This window comes from Paroedura picta, chromosome 4, assembly GCF_049243985.1.
Source record: "Paroedura picta isolate Pp20150507F chromosome 4, Ppicta_v3.0, whole genome shotgun sequence".
Lineage (NCBI taxonomy): Eukaryota > Metazoa > Chordata > Lepidosauria > Squamata > Gekkonidae > Paroedura > Paroedura picta.
The window spans coordinates 56,408,530-56,433,764 of NC_135372.1; the positions used below are offsets into that span (position 1 = coordinate 56,408,530).

General features: G+C 42.0%; 1 long non-coding RNA gene across 1 annotated transcript in view; it reads left to right on the forward strand.

Annotated features, from left to right (window-relative positions):
- The first annotated feature begins 2,723 nt into the window (after positions 1 to 2,723).
- The window catches only part of LOC143836791 (uncharacterized), a 77,296-nt gene continuing 54,784 nt past the window's right edge, over positions 2,724 to 25,235 (forward strand). The window contains exons 1-2 of the long non-coding RNA XR_013230737.1: positions 2,724 to 2,847; positions 7,652 to 7,753. This is a non-coding gene — a long non-coding RNA (uncharacterized LOC143836791). The remainder of the gene's footprint in view (positions 2,848 to 7,651; positions 7,754 to 25,235) is intronic.

The following is a 25,235-nucleotide window of genomic DNA, read 5'->3' on the forward strand; positions in this document are numbered from 1 at the left end:
GGAGGGAAGGAAGGCATCAGTTCTCCTGGAGAAAACAGCTGCTTTGAAAGGGCACTGGCCCTCCTACCCCCAACCCCATGCAGCAGTATCTCCTTTCTGAACAAACACCACATCTTCCAAAGGCCAGGAAGGCCATGGAGGGGTGGGCTGAAAACTTTCTGCCCTCTGACATTTCCCAAAGGCTGGGCCAGACAAGGAAAGCAGCAGGGAGGCTGCCTCCTTTCCTCCCTGTTCTCAACATCTCCCAAAGGCCAGGCTGAGTGGGGAAGCTGCTTCTTTCCTACCTTTCAAAGGCCAGGCTGCTCAGGAAAGACCATAAGTATGGACTGCCTCCTCCCCATCCATCCCACATCTTCCCAAGGCCAGGATACTTGGGAACAGCTATGTGGGATGGGCTTCCTCTTACCAACCTCCCATCTCCAAAAGGACAGGCTGTGGCAGGCTGGGCTGCCTCCTTCTTGCCACCCCACATCTCCCAAAGGCTGGGCCAGACTGGGTAGGGAAGGCCATGATGGGCTGGGCCACCTCTTTCCTGTCCTCCACATCTCTCAAAGGCTGGACCAGGTAGGGAAGGTTATGGAGGGCCTTCTAAACCCCTGCATCTCCCACAGGACAGGCTGGACAGGTAAGGCTGTAGGGGGGTTGCCTCTTTCCCATCCTCCCTCACATCTCCCAAGGGCCAGACTGGGTGGGGAAGGCTGCTGGATCCTCACAGCTCCTCTGAGGAAAGGGAAGGTGGGGGAAAGCAAGGAGCACTCCAATGGCCAGCTGCAGGGCCATGGAGAGGTGTTGTGAACTCAGGTCCTGTTAGGGAGGACTCCTCAGAGGAAAAGCCTTGCCAGGAGCTCCCAGCTTCACCTGAGACTCAGCTGTATGAGAACTTAGCCCAGCCAGATGTTCAACAGGCAGTGAGTTCTGACTAGCAGGAGAGAATGGAGCTTCAGACAAACCAGGGATTAGATTCAAATGTTGTTGCAGGACCTCTTAATTCCTCTGCCCAGCCTCCAGCTACAGTTCCCTGTCCTGTCAGCCCACCTGGCTCACCTGAGCCAATTAAGCAATGCCAGCTATGTGTTGGAAATGAGGTCCTGTTTAAAAGGCATCACACCATGTTATCAAGATAGTTGCTGCTTGCAGAAGATTGTGAGTCATCACAGAGTGAGGACTGAGCGGCTGCTGATAGCCTAAATTAACTTGAAGCAGGGAACCCTGGGTTGTGGAACTGTTCCTTCTGCTGATGCTCTTGGACTGCCTGAACAAACTCTTGACTCACTAGACTGAGCTAAGACATTTATTGCATTCTGTCTGTCCTTTGGCATTCTGTTTTGGGTATGCTGACTGTCTCTGCCTTCTAACAGAGAGCTGAAACCTGAGACGAATACAGGAGGCAAAGGGAGCAGCTGGATTCCCTCCCCTGGATGAGGCAACTTACTAGCAGTGAGGCCAGCACCTCTTCCAATAGACAAGTAGGAAGAAGAGGACAGATAAGCCCCACGATTGGCCTTCATCAGAAGAGCCACCCACAGGGAGGGCCAATCAGATAAAGAGTGAGTTGTCTGCATGCAATTTGAGCAGATTGGCCATCATTGGCAGAGTGCAATTTGAACCTTGGCCCTCATTGGCAGTTTGCTCTCTTCCTATTGGCAGCACCCCCAGGGAGGGCCAATCAGGCAGGGAGTGGGTTGTCTGCATGGAACTTTAACCTTATAATGTTTACTGATAGTGATATTTCATGATGATTTTTTTAAAGATGAAAATCATATGAGGAAAGCATACATTGGTCAGGATCCATGGAAATAAAAAAATAAACTGTACCAGAAGGGTTTCTTTATACTGTCCCAGCAATTGCTGGTGACATGAAACATTTTTACCCCACTAAAAATCTGCTTTCATATTTTATGTGTTATATATAAACTATAATGCTTTAATATTTTTTTCAGTAAAGTAATCAAAGAGCATAGAATCAAAAACAAAGCAGTAGTAATTGGCTATCACTTTGCAGTAGTACAGAACAAATGGGGTCAAGTAGGATGATTAATAGTTTCTAAAACAGTGTTATTAGCTGAGCCTGAAAAGATTTCATGTGCAGATGATTATATTATATTGCAGTATGAACTAGCTAGAGCATTTGGTGGTAAGAAGATGGATAATGAGAAAAGCTGGTTAAAAAAAGCTGAATTCTAGAAGTCAAAGTAAGTTTTAAAAAAATGAAGTTTGGTAGTGGGTTAGAGTTTCATCCAATTCTTGTAAATGAGAAGTAACAAGCAGAAGGCCCACAAAGACAGGGGAGGGAGCATTCTCCCCCCCCCTCATTTTCTTCTATTTTCTCTTTCTTTCCTGGTAGCCCTTAGATCTTCTCCCCATCCCCTTTTTCTTTCTCTTCTTCCCACCCTCCTCCTGTTATCTGCCCCCAACTTCAGCTATATATCTTTACTTAATTAATACTTTGCCTTTCTCTCCATTCCTTTTTTATCCTCATGACAGCCCTGTGATGTAGGCTAGGCTGATTTCATGCGACTAGCTCAAAGTCATGCAGTGCAATTCTAAGGCAGCATGGAGATTTGAATCTGGGACTCTAGTCTGAACCTTAACTACAGCACCACACTGGCTTTCATGTGGTGGATGCTATTGAATAATAGAAAACAGCTGGACTTTCCAGTGATTGTTACCAGGCCCAGCCAGCCTCATTAAGTCCTCCCTCAAAAGTCAGAAGAACTCTGGAAGGAAATCTGACCCTGATCCTTGCCTTTTACTGACAGAAACCTTGAAGTCTGGCAATTCTATTGTGGTTGCCTATCAGCTCCCAAAATGGCCACAGCAGGGGGCATTTGTTTCTTGAAAATATAGGTGCTGTTTTTATTATTTGAAAAGGCTTTAACTCCCAATGTTTTTTTCTGTTTTTATGGGGGTTTATGTTTTTAAATTTCAGATTTATCAGTGAACCTAGGGCTTGTCTCACATTTGTAGAAAGATCTCTCTTGTTTGTTCATTGCTCCAATCTTTGGATTTAAGTATCCATAGATGGAGCCATGTTGAGAATTAGATATATGATTGCTTTACAATTGTTAATAAAGGATGTGTGAGGGCTTACATTTAGCTATGGTGGACTACATATCCTTTGAAGGTTCCTTATTGGAAGGGATATGCTCAAAAAGATTGATGGGGTAGCAAGATATTGACATGCTGGTAAAAAAAATAAATGTTAAAGTAGATGCAGGATGTGCCATGTCAGGAGGATACCTGAGCTGATCATCTTAATTGACTTATTGCTTCTGTAAGAAAGAAAGAAAAAACATTTTAAAATTTCAAAACTAGTTAAGTTCAACACTTGTCAGCGATTGTATACTTGCAGATGCTGGGCAAATACAGAATTTTTTGAAGATAAAGGGAAGTTATACATACATACTTTTATAAATACTCCAATGGTGTTGTTATGTCGGAGAAGTTCCTCTGGTGAAATACCTTTCCCATTTGCAGAGGAGGAGAGGGAAATTCTGCCTCTACACTATTTCTTTGGACTACCACCCAAAATGATTGGGGGAGGAGGGAGGCTACTGTGGAATTGGGGAGGCAGGAAACTTGGCCTTCCTCTTCCTCTTACAGCTCCATTTTGTCTGACACATCTGTGAAGGAAAATCATACTGGGAGATCTTATGGGGAAGGATAGGCAGGCGGGGGCCAAGGCTTGGTGTGACTTCAATCATCAGAAAGGTCAAAGCTGAGAGTGAGCTAAGATTGGCCAGGGAAGCCCATTGTAACAAGAAAAGATTTTTCAGTTATGTGAGGAGCAAACGTAAAGTAAAGGAGGCAATAGGCCCACTGTTGGGTGCGGATGGACAAACTCTAACGAAAGATGCAGAGAAAGCAGAAAGGCTTAGTGCCTATTTTACATCTGTTTTTCCCCACAGGTCAAAGTGTTTAGGCACATCTAGAGATGGCCGTAGCCAAAGGATAGTGTCTTAGTGGCAGGTTAACATGGATAGAGAGGTTGTCGAGAGGCATTTAGCTGCACTGGATGAGTTCAAATCCCCTGGTCCGGATGAAATGCACCCGAGAGTACTCAAAGAACTTTCCAGAGAACTTGCACAGCCCTTGTCCATCATCTTCGGAACCTCTTTAAGGACTGGAGATGTCCCGGAGGACTGGAAAAGAGCAAACGTTATTCCGATCTTCAAAAAAGGGAGGAAGGATGACCCAGGAAACTACAGACCAGTGAGTCTGACCTCTGTTGTGGGGAAGATAATGGAGCAGATATTAAAGGGAGTGATCTGCAAACATCTGGAGGACAATTTGGTGATCCAAGGAAGTCAGCATGGATTTGTCTCCAACAGGTCCTGCCAGACCAACCTGGTTTCCTTTTTTGACCAAGTAACAGGTTTGCTGGATCGGGGAAATTCGGTTGATGTCATTTACTTGGATTTTAGTAAAGCTTTTGACAAGGTTCCCCATGATGTTCTGATGGATAAGTTGAAGGACTGCAATCTGGATTTTCAGATAGTTAGGTGGATAGGGAATTGGTTAGAGAACCACACTCAAAGAGTTGTTGTCAATGGTGTTTCATCAGACTGGAGAGAGGTGAGTAGCGGGGTACCTCAGGGCTCAGTGCTCGGCCTGGTATTTTTTAACATATTTATTAATGATCTAGATGAGGGGGTGGAGGGACTACTCATCAAGTTTGCAGATGACACCAAATTGGGAGGACTGGCAAATATTCCAGAAGATAGAGACAGAGTTCAACGAGATCTGAACACAATGGAAAAATGGGCAAATGAGAACAAGATGCAATTTAATAAAGATAAGTGTAAAGTTCTGCATCTGGGTCAGAAAAATGCAAAGCATGCCTACTGGATGGGGGATACGCTTCTAGGTAGCACTGTGTGTGAACGAGACCTTGGGGTACTTGTGGATTGTAAACTAAACATGAGCAGGCAGTGTGATGCAGCGGTAAAAAAGGCAAATGCCATTTTGGGCTGTATCAACAGAGGCATCACATCAAAATCACAAGATGTCATAGTCCCATTGTATACGGCACTGGTCAGACCACACCTGGAGTACTGTGTGCAGTTCTGGAGGCCTCACTTCAAGAAGGACGTCGATAAAATTGAAAGGGTACAGAGGAGAGTGACGAAGATGATCTGGGGCCAAGGGACCAAGCCCTATGAAGATAGGTTGAGGGACTTGGGAATGTTCAGCCTGGAGAAAAGGAGATTGAGAGGGGACATGATAGCCCTCTTTAAGTATTTGAAAGGTTGTCACTTGGAGGAGGGCAGGATGCTGTTTCTGTTGGCTGCAGAGGAGAGGACACGCAGTAATGGGTTTAAACTTCAAGTACAACGATATAGGCTAGATATCAGGAAAAAGTTTTTCACAGTCAGAGTAGTTCAGCAGTGGAATAGGCTGCCTAAGGAGGTGGTGAGCTCCCCCTCACTGGTAGTCTTCAAGCAAAGGTTGGATACACACTTTTCTTGGATGCTTTAGGATGCTTAGGGCTAATCCTGCGTTGAGCAGGGGGTTGGACTAGATGGCCTGTATGACCCCTTCCAACTCTATGATTCTATGATTCTATGATTCTATGACTTACACCACAAGTTTAAGACGGAAAGGAAGGAGTTGATGTGAAAGATTAGGAGTGGGTCCTGTCATAAATGATCAGAACTGGCAGCTGCACATACTGGATGGTGAGGGATCTCAGAGGGTTAACCCTAAGTGTAGCTTTTAGATGCCCAACAATGTCTAGCCTTCCCCATAAGTTCTCCCAGTATGATTTTCCTTCACGGATGTGTCTGACAAAATGGAGCTGTGACTCATAAAAGCTCATTTTGAAATATATGTCTTTACAGTGCCACAGAACTTTTATTATGTGAAACCATGTGAATGTGTGCTGTTGGTCATCTAAGCAGTTCAATGGTTAAGGAAGGCCATCCACTGCAGATTGCATTATAGTAGATTGTAACGAAACCTGCAAGATTTCTCATAGTTATTGCTGTTCACCAAGAACCTGATTTATTTTTGAATCTACAGCTTTTTATTTGTTCTGACTATTTTACTAGAAAGTGTACAGAGCCAGTCTTAAAATTGCAGGGTATATAATGTGAAAAACGGATCAATTGCCTTGGTATACTCAAAGGCTTTATTCTTTGGTCTCTATGTGCTATCCTTTTTCTTTTTTTAAAGATAGACTGCAGAATTATGAGAACTGAGGCTTGTTCTGATTCAGTTTTCTTCAGAACTGTGAGAAAATGCAAGGCACTGCTTCATGTTATTAGGTGGCCTATCTCTAGCCTGCTTTGTGATTATGGGTATTTTCCATTGCCTCATAACTTTCTGTCATAATGGAAATAATATGGAAGAGATGAAGGAAGCAACCAGCCACCCGAATATGATGAAATGGCATTAAAATACTGTAGGTCAGAGGAAAAAAAGTTCAAGCATCATGCCCTTCTTAGCAGAAATCTCCATTATTCGGCAACACATTGGAAAAGGAACAGAATGTGCAAGTGAGCTGTTAACCTTTTGCAGTCGCCTATGCACAGATTTGAAAGCTGATATGGTGAAGACAGTACTTTGTGTTAAAAGAAAATACTGAATTTATAAAGCTTTACTTGTGTGGTAAGGTGTAATTATGTTATTGGACAGTTTGTGTGAGGGAAAATCACAGCAGGCTTTGTGTTTTAATGTTTTGGCTGTTCAAAGATATTCTAGATGTTTTTTTTTCAGAAGATAAAAAGGAGGCTTGATAATTAATTAAGGCTTCATGTGCTCAGGGTAAACAATGCATGAAAATGTTGATGCTTCAAGGGCTGTGGAAATATGGCCCAACAATAATCTTGGGGTGACATAATTTTTAGATTACCTCAGAAACTAGATTTCTTTGTTTGTAATGCATTTTTGCACAATCGTCTTGTGTTTTCCATATTCACTAACGTTCAGACATATTATGATTCACCTGAAGGACTAGCAAATCAGAACCTCAGTGCAACTATAAGCAACTAAGCTTATAGTTAGGGTTTCCAGGTTCCCCCTGGCCCCTGGTGGGAGATGGGGAGTAGCGTTGCCAGATCCAGACTGGGAAACCCCAGGAGACTTGGGTATGAAGCCTGAGGAGGACAGGAACCTCATTGGGATACAATGCCATGGACTCCAACCTCCAAAGCATCCATTTTCCCCCAGGGAAACTAATCTTTATTGTCTAGAGATGAGCTGTAATTCCAGGGTATCCTAAAGTTCTGCCTGGAGGGTGGCATCACTTTTAGTGGCCATTCTTAGGACAAGGGATAATCTCATCTTCCATTTTTGTTTCTATTGGCAGGGTCCTCTTGGCTTTCTTTAGATCAAGAAAAGCAGGCTGCCTCATATCACAAAAACTGAAGGAGCACTATATTAATACATTAGTGTAATTTAATTCTTCTTTAAGAGCATCGTCACGCACATAGTAACAACTTACTTTGATCACTCCTAAATGCTTCTGTAATCATGATTAAAAAATAAAAATGTGGCTGTACCTTCTAATGATGAGTGAATAATACGGAAATACATTTAAATTAACCACATTGATTCAATTAATCAATTAAAAGGCAAACATTAATCAACTAAAACTATTTAACTGACATCCCACGAAGTATAACATATCTCTTCTTTTTATTTTTCATAGGGGATACTGTACCTATTATTATAGCACAAGAACCTGGCACGGTGGACAGATGACTGAAAGAACAGACTTCAAACAGGATGAAAAGGCATTGGAATGCTGAAGGTCAGAAATAAAAACGTTGATGCATCATGTTCTCCTTAAGATAGATTTCTCCACTATTCAGCGATATACACAATAAAGAGTAAAATAAGTGAGAGAGCTGTTAACCTTTTGCAGTAAATCAGCCCTGGACCAGTTGAATGTTTTGGTGCCATACAAAGGTATTACAACAATTAAGCACCATGCATGAAGTGATGGAGGTAATTTTAATGCCCATAGTAGATGCCAATTAAACAGTTTTAGTTGATGGCTGCTTATGGTGTTTTTATAGTACTTTATTGACAAATGCACAAGTTGGAGGCATATGTGATGCCTATAGGATAGAGATATCCTGCACGCTTTGGCCAACTTGCAGCACTGTCTATCTGCTTCTTTCTCTGTCTCTTCCAGCATCTAAAACTATTTTCTCACAGATACCCATCATTTTTCTCTTTTCATCTGGGCAGATGGCAACAGCCATCTTCTGACATGTAAAGTCCATTCCAAAACAGCCTACAATAATTAAGAAATACTATCATTCTTTTGCTGTGTAGCAGGACAGATCCACAGTAATCAGAATGCAAGGTCATAACAACAGAAACATCCTGGAATCAAAATATTCACAAAAGCCCCTCACTGGTTATTGAACTATAGAGCCAGTTGATTCATCTGTTGTTGAAATACATTAAATATGAAATCCTAAATAAATGTATTTGTGACATGTAAATTCATCTGAGTAAACATGCAGAGATCAGGCTACATGGAATGCTGCACTAAAGAACAGTGGCACAAGATATGTTCTTCTGTTTCTGAATACTGTGATCTAGAGTCATCATAAGGAAAACTTAGTTGAGTATTCATATGAATTTTAACTAAATAATGAATGAGAAGGGACGGGGATCCAGGAGGCAAGTAGTTGGCCTCAACAAAGTTAGCAACCTATCCACTTCGGTTTGTGTTGTGGATGGTTATTAATCGTGTTAGAACACCACTGATCAAAAAAAGGAATTTGGAGGAAAGTGGGGGATGCCGCATGGTTGGGGATGCAGAGGAAATGGTGGCTCACACTGCAGGAATTGTGAATTTGAGGGTGTTGGGAGACAATATGGCAATGGCTGACATTTTGAATTATGTCATTGTGTGATTGCATTGTTATATGTGCACAATTAATGTTTTTTAAAATGGGGGGGGGGACATAATGGGAGGCAGCAGTGCCTACCTTTTCAAAGAAAATGCAAAAGACATGCGGTGCTTTCAGTCCTGGATTAAAATGGAAGAAAGCCCCTGATGCAGTACATCAACTGCAAATTTGGATTGTCACATTGGAATTCAACATGGACGGGGAGGGGGGGAGAGGAAATTTTGTACCGCAGAAAAGGTCATAGAGTGGCCTTAGGTCAGTCACTTTTCCCAGATTAAACTACCTTGAGGGATTGTTGTGGGTGTTAAATGGAGGAGGGGAGAACTTTCCTGGAGGAAGGGTGGAATGAAAATGCAGTCAGTAGAATTAATTTTACAACAATCACTGTCATGGTATAGGACTTAAAATAAGATTTTTGATCACTTTTAAAATCAATTAACCATGAACTTTCCTCTAATTGTGAACTAGTGATCATGTTTGCTCTTATAGACCTTCATAAAAACTATGGAGCTGACTAAATTCTAGCAGTCTGGAGAAGACTTCGAAGAGCTATTTAGTCAATTACCAGCGATAACTCTTCCTACCAAGAACCTAGGGTATGGCAGTGAGGCTGCCAAATAACTGAAGAATCTTCCAAAGCTTTCTGGAAATCATATGAATCCATGAATATCTGTGACTGGACCAGCCTACCATGTCAACCATCACTGCAGAGATCAGTACACACTAAGGCAACCTTATCTAGGTAGATTTGAGTCCAGTTGCACCTTAGAGAAAAACAAGATATTCAAAGTACAAACTTCTGAGAGTCGAAGCTCGCTTTGTCAGAGATTTGGCTCTTGAAAGCTTATGCTTCCCAACATCTTGTTGGGCTCTAGGGTGCTCCTGGATTCAAATCTAGGGGCCATTCCACACAACTTAAATGTAGCAGAAGTCTTACCTTTGGTAAATGCTATTAATTCAACGTTCCGCATGACGTCGTACACAATCTGCAACACTCCCGCAAAAATCGCTTCGTTGTAGCACTTTTCGGGAAATCCAGAAAAGTAGATTCTCCCTAGAAAAACTGCTAGAATCATGAGAACAACCTGCAACACATCCGAAAAAGACATGTGCATTCTCAACGTAGCGGTAGAAAGAATGTCCCTCCCTCGCTCTCGCCCCCGAGCTTCCGGAGACGCGATTGCCATTTTTTCCCCCTTAGACCGGCTAAAGCTACGAACGAGCGAGGCTTCTCTGGCTAAAGTCCCTCCACAGAAGTGATTTACAGTAAAACAAAGCTCCCTACTAGTGCCTTTAAAGTTCCCAAGCACAATACAGCCCCCTGTTCGACACTGGCCGTAATTTTGGCCACAAATCGCGCCCATGGGGGGGATTTTTTTTAACTTGAAGAGCGTATAAACGATTAAGCGCCAGCGCCTATGCCAGCAAAAAATTTCTTTTTGAGACAATGAATGAACACATATTCGTTGCTACTGGTGTTTTCAGCTTTAAAAAAAAACAGTTTTTAAAGGGAAAGGGGCTTTTTGGGAGCACGAACACAACAGTTCATTGGCTGTTCTGTTGGATTGACGGCCAGGGGTGGGAAGATGCATGGAAAAATATTGCTTCCTTTGTTGCGATTCCAGTGAGAACGGAAACCTGTGGGGAATGAATACAACACTACTGGGACTTCAATATTCCACTAAAATTAAAGATATGCAAAATGACAAAATTCCACTATTTAATATAGCGTTTCTGCATACTGAAAACATTCAGCAAAATTGGTCCTTGTGCGGAAAGTCCCTAGCTGTTCATCTGCAAACCAACACAGCCACCCTCTGAAATCATTTTCCCTAGACAGTGATCTGGCCATAACAATGAGAACAATAATATTTTAATTTTTCTTGGAGCACACACCATTTGCCCAGAACAAAAGGACTGATTTAGAGGTACCATCTTCAACGTGGATGGGACCAAACAAACATTATGATAGGTCCACAGGTGCCAGGCAAGAATTCTTGAACGGCTGTATCTTAGACCTTCAGACCATCTGTACCCCTACAACGTAATGAGTGACTTTTAAGAAGTGCCAAGGAAAGCACTGTTTCTTCAGCCACGCTCAAAGTACTCCCCGAGCCACAGTGAATAACACAGAGGAAACATAGAAGTCAGTTTCCCCCCCATATTTTTCATTGCATAATGAAACAGGCAGAAGGGGCTCAGATGTGAAGCCCTGTTCTCTCCTTATATGCCTTTGACGTTGGCCACTTCTGCTCTGATGCCAGGAGTATAATGCCAGTATGCTGTAGTGTTGGCATATCCCTGTGTCGTGATTTTATGCCACCGTAGTGTGCAGTTGGTATCCAAAGACATTCAGAGATAGGGTTTAGGACTGTGCTGTATTAATCTTGTTTCAGAGTATTACAGTGGCAGCAGACAATATTTTGCTTCACTACTAAATGTTCCCTGTAATACACAGTTGTAGGAGCAAGGGCTGAGTGTGTTTTAGGGTGTGTTCAGTTGTCAGTAGAGTAATAACAGTGGGCACCCAAGAACGTGTCCCAGAATTTTCTCCAAAGTATGCATGAAAATGTTCCATGGCAAACAAGTCAATGCTGAATGTAGGTACACAAATACTGGAGTACAGCATGAAAGAGAGGCAAGAGGAGAAGAATTTCTTCAGAGGACAAAAGAAATGTTGAAGTATTTATATAAGGAAAGATTTGTGTAACAGGAAATAAATAACCCAAGATTTAGTGAGTCTTGGAATTTTCTGAGCAGGCATTACATCTTAAATTACTAAACAATGGCATGATTTCTAGGAGGCTGAGGATAATATCTGTCATTGTGGATTCTGTAAAAACTGGAATTATGTCTACATAGTTAAATTTCCATGGCAACGCCTGCAACACGGGTTTTGCCCTTTTAATCTGATTTCTTGTAGCGCCACAGATCTGAATAGGAATACACATTTAGGAACAAATATACTATTACTATGCAAATATCATTTCTGTAGATTTTAAAAATAAAATAAAATATGAGCATTGGTTTCCACAGAGTTTTTGATGGAATCTGTGTGCCTCTCAGCCAAGTTGCAACAGTCAGCCATCACTACAGGCTCCACTGGAGCTGCTGCCACCAATGTACTTGGGAGAGCAGGCTGTGTATGTTGGCATTTGCTGTGGGAAGCCCATGCCTATAGTGCACCCACATCTCTTAGTATTTTCATATAAACATGCTTCTCATGTTTGGCAGATTCGAGGTGCCAAGTGTTTACAGCAACAGTTCTTCTGCCATCCTTTGCAAATGTTCAGAAGCTTTAAAATGGCTCACCATGAACTATGGTTAAAATATTGCTCAAGGAAAATGCATGGCAAAGAAGTCAAAAATGCTTTAGGCAGCTGGACAGAAGTAATAACCAAGTCAAGAATCTTAAAAGAGTTAGAACAGTGCAGCGTTCAGTTTGAAAATCAGACAGATAAGTTGTTTGGAGGCTGACCATCAAAGAGACTCAAGAGTAGACAGGCAACATCACAAACCCATTTTGAGCAGTGACAGAAAAATGCCCTTCATTTATCATCTTTAAAATGTCCAGCTACAAAACACAAACTAATTCCAAAGAGACAGCAAAAGAGACAGCTGCCACATCAAAACTGAGTAACCACAGCATTTTATAAACTCCCTCCTCCATCAGTGGTGCCTTTGTTCCAATATCCTGCTTCTGCCTAAGGAAAGTGGTGGCTCTAGGGGACATAATTTAGGGGTGACAATCCTATAACACCTACTAAATGTTGAAAGGAAAGGGCTAGTTGAAAGTGTTGGCTGACTACACCTGCACAATCCACTTATACGAATGTTTACTTGTGAGGATGTCCCACAAAACTTAATGGTACTTGCCCACAAACCTGAAGTGCTCAGTTTGCTGACTCGAGTCTTATTTTCTTTAGGTGTGGCTTTCTTAAAGCAGCTTTAGTTTTTCATCTTGGCGCTTCAGGGCTTATTGAACTTTATCTGAGATCTTATTATTTGATAGCCTTGGGATCTGGAATCGTGAACAAAAATAAAGCCTATATAATAAAGAGTACTCTCTCATGCACCAAACCTGCCCCATCCCAATAAGTACATGAAAAAAGGAATCTTGATGACAGGCAAATAATGGAAGATCCTCCCCCCACCACACACACACACAAAGCTGCTTACCTCATGAGTGAGATCAACTGATATTTATCATTACTTAATTATTAAGCAAGTCTATAACATGGCTTTTGAATGCAATGATTTTAAAGATAGGGAACCATGTAATGCAATGCCAGTGGAGCTAATTCCAGGGGAAAAAAGATTAACTAAACAACATCGTATTCAGTAGAATCAATGGGAAGAAAAAGAATATTTGAAATGCAGAAGTCCTGTAGAAAGAAAAATGCCTTCAGAGCCCACTGAAAGGGTCTAAGATCCTGAATCTGTTGAATTTTAAATGAAAGTTGATTCTCTTAGTTATTTCAGCATTGGCCGTCAATTTAATATACTGGGAAGAGTGGCTTAAAAGGCTATCAGAGCTCAGTGTGAAAGAGCAGAATGGCTATCAAATAATATGGTTTCATAGAGGTTCTTTAAGAATAATTATTCACATTTTCGATATAATTTGAAAACATACAGGTAATTCTTGGAACTTGTAAAAACTGTAGTGCAATTTTCTCTAATATCAGAAATCAGTCTTGCAGCTGCGATCTAAACCAAATGAACTGAAGAAACTTCATGAGGCAGACCCATGTATTATATGTCACAGTAGTCCAAGAGAAAACCATAAGAGGAGTATAAAAGGTGGTAGACTCAAGGCATTTTACTCACATTGGATCAGAATTCAATACAACAGATACAGTGTTAAAACTCACCAGGGAAACCTGTACTGTACTGGGAAAATCTGCGAGGTTGAAGGGATATAAAGTGAGAGCTATAACGGAAAACGTTTTGAAATATGTATGAAAAGATCTCTGGATCATTAAAATACTAGCAATGGTTATACAGTATCCAGGCATTCCAGAGATCTCTTTAGGTATGCTAAAAGTTCTCTAAGAGTTAGTGCTGTTACATATTTTTACAATATTTTCTCTTCAACTTTATTATTAGGTGAACCAGAAAACAAAAATAAGCTGAAAAACCAAAGTCAAGAAGGGGAAAAAAGTTACATGGGAGGTGTGTAAACAATAATAAAATGAAGGTTTTTACAGTGATTCATCATCAAATTATACATACATTGGTATTGAAAACCAGAAGGTGTATGTCCTCAGTCTTCACTGACAAACCCCCATGTTAATCAAGACTACCCATTTCTACCTTTGCTGCCTTTCAGTGGTCAGTATTATCTGAGATTCCTCCAAATATAAGAAATATAGTCTACAAAAAATATGATTGTTTCATAATGCATCAGCAGTACTGCACTGCTACATGTTCATCTCCAGGTGCCAGATGATATGTGGACAGGAAATTAATAGACATCAATGTAGAATCCAAATCGCAGAATGTTCATAAAATTTTGTCTACTCCTGGACAAATGACAGACATGTGATTAATTTAGATAGAAAAGAGAAACCAGCTTTTTGAAAATACGGTGATATCCTTAGAAACCTGGAATTAAAAACAGGTTCATTTTTTAAAAAGTCATTCCGATTTTTTTTTCATATCAGAGATGAGCTGATTGTTTTTGAGGAGGTATGACCTTTATGGGGGAAAGCATGGCTAGTTACACCAGTGGTGCTGGAGATGGATTTGATGAAAATTAATTCTGTATCCCAGCAGGGATTGGAGGTTGCCTAGAAGGGCACAGAGATGTATTTGCTGGCTGGGAAAAGAAAAGAGTTTGGGGAATTCAAGATGCCTTGTGACATATGTCATTCCTAGAAAAATGAGCCATAGAAGGGAGGAGTTAATTTCCCCTAGTGTGGCCAAAAGCTCTCTGTTATTAGTAGCAATGATGGAAGGAGAATGCAACCAGCAAAAGCTTAAAAATATAAAAGCTGTCATCAGAAAAGCACTGGGATGACAGCTACATTTTTATCAGCCTGTAGGAACTGGACTAACTTAAAGAGAGTCTAATTACACAAGGAAAGCAGAATTCTAAGACTTGATCTATGAGAGTTGAAAATGAATAGTCAGCTGCTGAGTCTGGATCAATAGTAAAAAGTGAACTGTTTATGTTGTGAATTACTAATACTATTTCCCACTATAGTCTAGTGTTTAACATTTTGAAGTACTGGGTTTAAAGTATAGAAAAAATTATTCTTCACACTGTAGGCTTCCTTCTACCATCCTATCCTGCTCAAAAAATATCCATGAGTTCCTGGTGATTGAATTTCAGTGGGGGCTGCCTGATCCTTCCTCCTTTTGTGAGATCTGCCTAGAGCTACTGTTTTTTTTTTTTTTTGAAAGCTAGAGGCAGAATGGTAGGACTCAAAGGGTGGTAGAATGTGAATTTCATTAAGGGCCTCTCTCTCTCTACCCTTCCACTCATTATTTGAGATTGTTCCTCTCCCCACAGCAGAAGTCATCTGTGTTCAATGCCTAACCTTTGTAGTCATCTATTACTTTTCTATTTCCTCTCCTGTTCACCAACAGAAGGTTTTTGTTTGCTCATTGTAAAATAAATTGGTGTCCCTAAACCTTTGCCATAGTTTTCACAAACAGCAGTGTCTGAAGTAGTCAAACTGATTTGAGAGTACCACTTAAGATAGTAGGTGGAGATGCTCCTCCATATGAACAAAATAAAAAAAAAACCTCCCTACATATAAAAAGGCACACCAGAGGGAAGACTAGAGGATACTACTCATTGGGTTTTCCACTTGGAGAAAATTGTTTTGCGTGGAGAAGTATTCAATCATCTAAGTCCTCACTGGGGTTGCCAGGTTTCTGATGGTGGGATACCTTCCCCACTAGCTCTTCTTGCCACCACTCAGTTGGGTCTTGAGATAAATATGGGAGGGTGATCACTGGGCTCTTGATGCACATGCTCAATTCCAGCATAACAAAGTTTGAATCCAGGGTTACCCACCTAAATCCATTTCCAGCACATTGCTGGACACATGGTTGATGCTGTAATGTCATTTATGGCTAACCACCAGGAAGTAGCCACTTGCCCTATGATGCTATGGGAATTTTCCAAATATAAGGTAAATGTCATAGAGACTAAATCAGTTTCTGGAGCATTGTGTGTGTGGGAGGGTTGTGATATCACTGATCGCTGATCACCTGAAAATGATGTCAGCATCAGTAACATGGTTTCCCCTCCCAATTTGTTTAGCTGCTCACTGGATTGAAAGTACACAATGGATGATAGGGGAGTTTATCCACAACTGAGGGCCATCGGGCCACTCTAATAAAGGTCCTGCAGGGTCCCGATCTCTTTTAGCAGAGCTTTCCACCAAGCTGAGGGCCAAGGCCAAAAAGGCCCTGGCCGAGGCCAGTCTCACCTCTTTGGGGCTGGAGTTCCTAAGCAGGTTTTGGTCTAATGATTTCAACATTCTTTGGAAGCGTAGTGGAAAAGGCAGTCCTGCAAATATGCTGGTCCCAGACTGTTTAAGGCTGTGAAGGTTAATACCAAAACCTTGGACCTGATTTGGAGCCAATGCAGCTGGGAGACTACTGGTGTCATATGTACTCTCCACTGGGTCCCTGGAAGGACCTGAACTGCTGCATTCTGAATCAGTTGGAGTTTCCAGAGCAGTTTCAAGGGAAGCCCTGCATATTGTGCATTGCAGAAATCCGATCTAGAGGTGCCCATTGCATTGATCACTCTGGCTAGGTCTGATGGTGAGAGATATGGCATAAGTTTTGTGTTTGGTGAAGATGGAGAAATACCAGCCAGGTGATGTTCATGATCTGGGCCTCCATTGAAATGAAGGTGTCCAGAATCATGGCCAGGCTCCTGATAGAATCATAGAATAGAATCATAGAGTTGGAAGGGGCAATACAGGCCATCTAGTCCAACCCCCTGCTCAACACAGGATCAGCCCTAAGCATCCTAAAGCATCCAAGAAATGTGTGTATCCAACTTTTGCTTGAAGACTGCCAGTGAGGGGAAGTTCACCACCTCCTTAGGCAGCCTATTCCACTGCTGAACTACTCTGACTGTGAAATATTTTTCCTGATATCTAGCCTATATCGTACTTGAAGTTTAAACCCATTACCGTGTGTCCTTTCCTCTGCAGCCAACGGAAACAGCATCCTGCCCTCCTCCAAGTGACAACCTTTTAAATACTTAAAAAGGACTATCGCGTCCCCTCTCAACCTCCTTTTCTCCAGGCTGAACATTCCCAAGTCCCTCAACCTATCTTCATAGGGCTTGGTCCCTTGGCCCCAGATCATCTTTGTCGCTCTCCTCTGTACCCTTTCAATTTTATCTACGTCCTTCTTGAACGTCCTTCTGATGGAAGGTACTGGTGTCAGTTGGGTTCAATCAAGGGTTGGAAGCTGCATCAACTGTTTCTCTACATGCCGACTCAGTCAGCATGCCCATGTCAGAGGCAGAAGAAGCTAACAAACTAGTGATTCACACATGCAGAGTCACCTCTACCCTCCAGCTCTGTTTCAGCATCTGAAAGCCAGTAGCCTGTTTCCAGCCCTCCAGAGTGTAGTCTGCATGGGGCTTTTTACTCATGGCCAGCTCAAATAAATCCCTGCTGTCTACACTGAATTCCATTTCCACTTTGATTTTGGGCACTTAAATTTTCCCTCTGCAACATGCATCCGGAGTGACCCTGCCTTTCCTCTGCGATATCCAGAAGTGGATATAACCCTAGATATTTCAAAAATTGGCATCAGTAAATGTGCAGATCTCTGGGGGTTTTTACCAATTAACGTGCTGCATCATGCCTCCAATGCTGCAGCAAAGCAGTCTCCCCTTATTGGCCATGGAGTCAGTTCAAAGATTTCCTGGTTTGTGGCTGCAAGGCTTGTCTTAAAGTGACTGCGCTCCAGAAGCCCTCTGCAGAGATTTGCCTCTTGGATTTATTCCCCCTCCTTTGCTGTCTCAAATCCTCTCCCCCCATTAAAGAAAAGAAAGAGACTTGTTCTGCTCTTGACTCCCCTCCCCGCTCTGAGCTTTCCCAGTCAAGCACAGAACACTTTTTCTTTTAATGGGGGGGGGGAATAGAAGAAGATCCGAGTTCAAATCATTCTGAATTCAGTAGGATCCACAATGGGAAAAAAATTAAGTGCAGAATCAACCCTGGTTTACCTGCACCAATAGAGAGGCAAGGTGCCGGCTTAGAGAAGAGCTGCAGGATAAAAGCAGAAGTGCTTAGATGATGGCTCAATGTCAGTTACCTGCTGAAGATATTGATGAGTTGTTGCAGGATTAAGTCTGAGCATTTAACTATGAAGTCTCTTGAAGGACTTTGTGGGGTGTGGACACAATGTAAGCTATATGCTGACAACTTGCTTGAATCCTGAAAGCACTTGACTTCTTGCAGCTGGCTATCATGCTTGCCTGACCTCTGGAATCCTGAAGCTCCAACAAAAGCTCCAACTTACCACCTTTCAGCCCATTTATACTTACTCTCTGTTTCCTCTTAATTAACCAGTTTTTAAACCACAAGAGGACTTGTCCTCTTAGCCCATGTCTGCTGAGTTTACCTAGGAGCCTTTGCTGAGTATTAGTTAGGGTGTGGGACTAGGATATGAGACACTTGGGTTCGAATCCTTCTGCTATAAAGTTTGCTGCATGACCATCAGCCAGTCACTCTTTTTCAGGTTAACCTACTTTTCAGGGCTGCTGTGAGGCTAATACAAGGAGAGGAGAACCCTTTACACCACTCAGAGCGCTTTGGAAGAAAAGTAGCATAAAAGTGATATGTACATGAAAAACCTTTTGAAATGGTCAGTTTGAAAAGCATGTCCCCCTAAAGTGTAACAATATAGTTTCAATGTGTTGGTAGAGTCAATACATAAAAGGCAATTGAAAAGGCAGAAGGAACTTACAGAAAATTTATCAGGCCTGTATAAAGAATTCAAGTATATACAATATTATTGATGCTTCAGTGAAGCATGGCACAATCCAAGAAGTATACCAGTATTCCTTGTGGATGCATCACTTGAATGCTAGTGTATATGTATATGTATATGTATATGTATATGTGTATGTGTATGTGTATGTGTATGTGTATGTGTATGTGTATGTATATGTATATCAGAACTGAGCTGAATTTTTGATAATGGAATATAGCTCAAGAAGTGACTTTATATGATTCTGAAGCAGAATGAGTGCACAAGGAGTTATCATACACATTCTGACATTCTTTGTCTTGTATCGAAAATGTTTATCTAATGATTTACCAGCTAGACAAATAAATTTTTCCTAATAGTGTTTTGGGGAAATGTCTCCTTTTAGAGCCAGCTTCATGTGGTGGTTAAGAGTAGCAGCATCTAATCTGTGGTGCCAAGTTCGATTCCCTGCTTCCCCACATGCAGCCAGCTGGGTGACCTTGGGCTCCTTACAGCCCTGATGGTGCTGTCCTCACAGAGGAGTCTCTCTCAGCCTCACCTACTACACAAGATGCCTACTATGGGAAGATGAAGGGAAGGCGATTGTAAGCCACTTTGAGCCTCCTTCAGGTAGTGAAGAGCTGGAACTTTTTACTACCCGAAGAAGTCACGGCTTCAGGTAGTGAAAAGCAGGGTATAAAAACCAACCTTCTTTGATGAAGCACCAAACTGCACTAAATCTGCATGTACACAGACATGCACAGAGTAACAAAATAGTGATAACAATAACAGTCAACATGCCTGATACTTTTTTTTTAAAATCTTTGGTAGTTTAACATGGCTTTGCATGAAGCATATGGTTTGGGGTTCAGGTTTTGTAATGGAGCGCGGGTGCCTGATTTTGAATTGTGTTTCACCAAATGCTCAGCTGAAAGAAAATATATATGGGTGATTGAATCAATGCTATCACAATATAGTAGAAAAGTATTGTAAAGGCTGGATAGCAGTTGAGCTCTTCCCCAGGAGAACCAGTAGCATCTTGAAAATTTATAAGCTGGTTCAACTCCTATCAGATCAAAACTGAAACTAGAAGTTAAATTGCTTCATTTTTATTATCATCTCGATGCTCTATGGCTAAAGGCTGCAGAGATTCAGGAAGAGCCGTGTATACATCACTTTACAAAGAAACTTCCCTATAGAAATACCCGTGGACCCTACTATGATATTTTGGGCATTAATCTCTTTCTAATCAGTATTGCTTTTATTAAATACTCACAATTCTTGCCTAGGATCTTTTTAAAAAATCACATTTATTTTCCTCTGAATACAGAGGTAATCAGAATTCAGTCAAGTGGGCTGAGTCTCCGAGTCCTGACATCAAAGGGCAGTACAATTTGATTGATATCACTCAGATGGCAATATTGTTTGAAGAAATGTAGTCAGAAGACGGGCAATTTAAAGGCTGTAAAAAGTTACAGGAGTGCAGTGTTCCATACTGATTTTCAGTGTACAAGGCTATGTATTACAGGACTGGCAGTAACATGGCAATCTTGGCTCTTACGTGTGTTCATTCTTTGAAAGGACAGCAAGAAAGAAAATCAAGCTGCCTGTTTCCAAGGATGGGGCATTAAAAATACAATAGTAAATTATTCCTTTAGCATTATGTTCTGTGATACATAGAATTTGGTGGCATGACGTGCAACAAACACACACACACACACACACACAGAGTATACGAATTTTTGAACTTGTTTTAAAAACAATGATTTTTTTTCTGATTATCAAGAGTTTTTCTGATTATCAAGGGCATTGTGATTCTTCCTACTGAGTCAGGAGGCAGGATCTTTCTTTGACTTCCTGTTTTCACTGGTGAGCGTCACCTAGCTCCCCAGTTCATTTCTTGCCTAGGAAAGCAGCACAAACCTTCCCCCTCAAATCCTTCCTCCTACCACCATACATATTTTCCTTCATTTCCATTTCCTCTTTCATTCATCTTCATAAAAAAGAAAAATCCACAAAACTACTTAGTTCCTCCCGTTAATCATGGGCCTTTCACTTTAGCCAACACAATGGAATAGCATGCTGTCAGAATGGATATCACCCATGGATATTTGTCTCCTATGGAAGAAGAGTTGTCTCCCTAGGGCTGATTCTGCATTTACTTTGTTTATTCCATTGCCAATCCTGTTGAATTCAGATTGATTTGAACTCGGGTCTTCTCCCCTTCTCCCCTTCCCTATTGAAACAGAAACCCAAAATCAAAATGGAAATCGCATTCTGTGTAGACGGCAGGGACTGAATCGACCTGGGATTGGAATAAAAGCTCTGTGCAGTTTACACCTAGGATGGGGGAAGGGGGAGCTAATAGGTTCTCCCAGAGTCCAAGACAGGGAACACAGGCTGAGGGAGAAGAAACCTTTCTGCCTTAGAGATCAAGTTTCAGCATGGAGTCACAGGTGGAGAAGATTTTGGAAGGGAGATTTATCTCTGATCAAATAAAGGATTTCTGCCCCCCAGGACCAGACAGAACTTCTGTTCCCAGAAAGTGTCATAAGGACACAGGAGGAATCTAGGCAGCCTGCACTAGGTCTCCCAGAAGTCACAGTCCGGTTGAGGAGATTAGTAGCTTGGGAATTGATATTTTGCAAGCAGATAAACCATAACCAGCCACTGGAGAGCGTCCATTACTTAGAGCTCCCTCTCCTCCTCCCTTCTTCCCTTACAAGTGCAGGACTCGATAGGAATACTAGAAGAAATGTAGGTGACAACTGCACATTGGCCCAATTCCTACCTGCAGGCTGACATCATCATTGAATTTGGCATTGGTGTTCAAGATATGCACTCTTATGCCTAGTCTGTAAGTCCCACCTGGACTTTTTCCTGTGATGCTCCAAGGACTCTGGCAACCCTACAGAAGTGAGAACAGCTGGCTGGCCTTTGGCTGCTAGATTACAGCTGGAAGGCTGAGAGGGCTCTGAATCCACTCTCAGTTGCAAGTTGGAGAACAGCTGATTTTCCCCTGCCTTTTTGCCTCCATAGGGCTACCACAGTAGCTATCAAATTGAAATATACCACCCAAAATCTCATTGAAACCAACACAAAAAGGATAATTAATACAAATTGAAAACTGACTTGTACAAAAGATAAAAAGCAAGAGTTAAAATTGGGTTGTACCTAAATTGTTGCAGTTGATCCCAGCTAAGAGTAAGGGAAAGCACCTTTGGGACCGTTTGGGACCACTGGGAACTTTACTGCCCCAGTTCCTGTGCAGGAGCACAAATTGGGGGCGGATGAAGTGCACCAGGCCATATGCTCCCCCACGTGGGTACAGGAAGAGGTGGGGCAACCTGCCACAACTGAAACTCCAGCATGTAGCCCAGCATGAAACCTCCAGTGTGTAAACGGTCTACGCTATTCCAGAAAAAATTCTTCAGAAGCCAGCCTGAATGTATTAAGGTTTTCCTCTTCATTGATGTCTTTAGCTGCTGTGACCAGACATAATCTATGGTTAAATGCATGTGTTGTGGACATGCATTCCAAGGTGAACCTGGCTTTCTCATTGAGGGAAATTATTTGGAGATAATCTCAGTGGCATATTAGCTGAAACTAATGTAAAAAAGCTAAGCCCATCTCTAGTAAGAGGGAAATCCACCGCCGGAGGAGATATTATCTTCACTCCTTTTGCACACAACTTATTCTGCCTTGCTTCAGACCCAATGCCTGAAGGCAGACATGGCTCAACCATAACTGAAATACAGCATTAAAATTTATGTTTCTATCAGGGAAGCAGCGGACGCTTCAAGTTCCAACAACAGCAGCATAACCGCTAACCCCTAGGGTTAGAAGGGGGGGGGGAGGCTACAGGAGTTCCATAAAGTTGAAGTAAAGGACACCATAATGAATGTCTAATGGCAGAAAGCAAAGAGGAACTAAAGAGCCTCTTGATGCAGGTGAAGGAGGAGAGTGGAAAAGTTGGCTTGAAACTCAACATCAAGAAAACTAAGATCATGGCAACCGGCCCTCTCAATTCCTGGCAAATAGATGGGGAGGAAATGGAGGTAGTGACAGATTTTATTTTCCTGGGCTCCAAGATCATTGTAGATGGGGACTGCAGCAAAGAAATTAAAAGACGCTCCTGGGGAGGAAAGCTATGGCAAATCTAGACAGCATCCTAAAAAGCGGAGACATCACCCTGCCAACAAAAGTGCATCTAGTCAAGGCTATGGTCTTCCCAGTTGCAATGTATGGCTGTGAAAGTTGGACCATAAGAAAGGCCGAGCATCAAAGAATTGAGGCTTTTGAACTGTGATGCTGGAGAAGACTCTTGTGAGTCCCTTAGACTGCAAGGCGAACAAACCGGCCAGTCCTAGAGGTGATCAGCCTTGACTGCTCCTTAGAAGGTCAGATCCTGAAGATGAAACTCAAATACTTTGGCCACCTCATGAGAAGGAAGGACTCCCTGGAGAAGAGCCTAATGCTGGGAGCGATTGAGGAAAAAAGAACAAGGGGACGACACAGAATGAGGTGGCTGGATGGAGTCACTGAAGCAGTCGGTGAGAACTTATATGGACTCCGGGGAATGGTAGAGGACAGGAAGGCCTGGAAGATCATTGTTCATGGGTCACAATGGGCTGGACATGACTTTGCACCTAACAACAATGAATGGCTGCTGTATAAAATTCATCTAACCCCCCCCCCTTCATAATAAGTTTATGGGCTCCTTTTTCTTGATGGCTAGAGAAACATCTCAATTTGCTTAACCATCTTGTCAACAATTATGCAATGAAGCCAATACCATATTGGCCTTTTTCATTACGAGACAAAAAAAAATTCTCAACATCAAGCATAAACTGATGGGGTCTGGAGTTGTTGAGACTAAGGAGAATGATCTTGGGGTTGTAGTGGATGGCTCAATGAAAGTGTCAACCCAGTGAGCTACAACAGTGAGAAAGGCAAACTCTGTGTTAGGGTTTATTAGAAAAGGCATTGAACATAAAATGGCTGATCTTATAATGTCCTGTGCAGATCTATAGTGTGGCCTCATTTGGACTAGTCCTATACAGCTCTAGTCACCGTATCTCAAAAATGACATTGCAGAGCCGAAGAAAATACAGAAGAGGGTAACCGAAAATAGACCACCCGCCCTGTGTAGAAAGGGTGAAGAGTCTGGGACTTTTCAGGTTAGATAACAGATGACTAAGAGCGACCATGATAGAGGTTTATAAAATTATGCCTAGTTGGAAAGAGTTAACAAAGAGAAAGTTTTCTCCATCTCCACAAATACTAGAACTAAAGGGCATCCAATGAAGCTGATGGGCAGTAGATTCAGGACAGACAAAAGAAAACATGTCTTTACACAAGCAATGATTAATATATTGAATTTGCTGCCAGAAGATGTGATGATGGCCACAAGAATAGACAGCTTTAAAAGGGGATTAGATAGATTCATTTAGCATATGTTTATCTATGACTACCAGCCATGGCAACTTAGGCACTCCATGTTCAGAGAGAGTCAACCTCTGAATTCCAGAGCCAGGAGGTAACATCAGGGGAAGGTCTCAGTCTGTTTTGCTATTGTGTGAGATTGGATGCTGGACTAGATGGACCACTGGTCTGATCCAGCAGGGCTCTTCTTATGAAGATGAGCGGGTTCCTGAATAGATGAGGGGGGGTCCCACCTTGGAAATTTTTGGGAGGGTCTGCAAAGCCTTCCTGTTTCCCAGGGCTTCTGAGGTTGTGTGAATTGGCAGGGATATTTTAAGGGGGGGGGGAGACATTTGTTGTTTTGTTTTTGATTTTAAACAGGAAATGCTTTTAACTAGTATTGTTAGCTGCCTTGAACCAAAAGGAAAGGTTGGGGAGTTGGTAGATAATATTAGAACTGAAATTCTTGATCAGTTCCTAAAGTGTTGGCATTTACCAATAGAAATGCCAGTATTCAGAGCAGAGGCCTTGAAGTGTTTCAGTTATGTAGCCTTTATCAAACTAACCATGGTCTGTCTTCACATTTCAATCTTTCCTCCCCACAGGAAGTTTCTCTAACTTTCTTTTCTGGAGAACCATTTTCAGTTCAGAGCCTCTTTGACGATATCACTGTTCCAGGAACAACTGTAGAGAGACATACTTATTTCTGCAGTGAAGAAATGAGTCCTCTCTCTAACGCAATACCTTCAGTGTCTTGGAGAGATAACAGACTTAACTCAGAACAAGTTCTTCCTAAGAAAGAAAAAGATGCAAAAGATTAATCTTTCCCAAAAGGTTTACCTTACACCTTCCCCTCCACGCCTTGTTTCCCCCAAGGGAAAAAAAAATCCTGGCATAGTCTAGAGCTACACAGAACCCTGACAATTACATATGTAGAACAGCTGCCTTTAGGAAATCAGATTATCTGTTTGTATTATTCCATCCCCC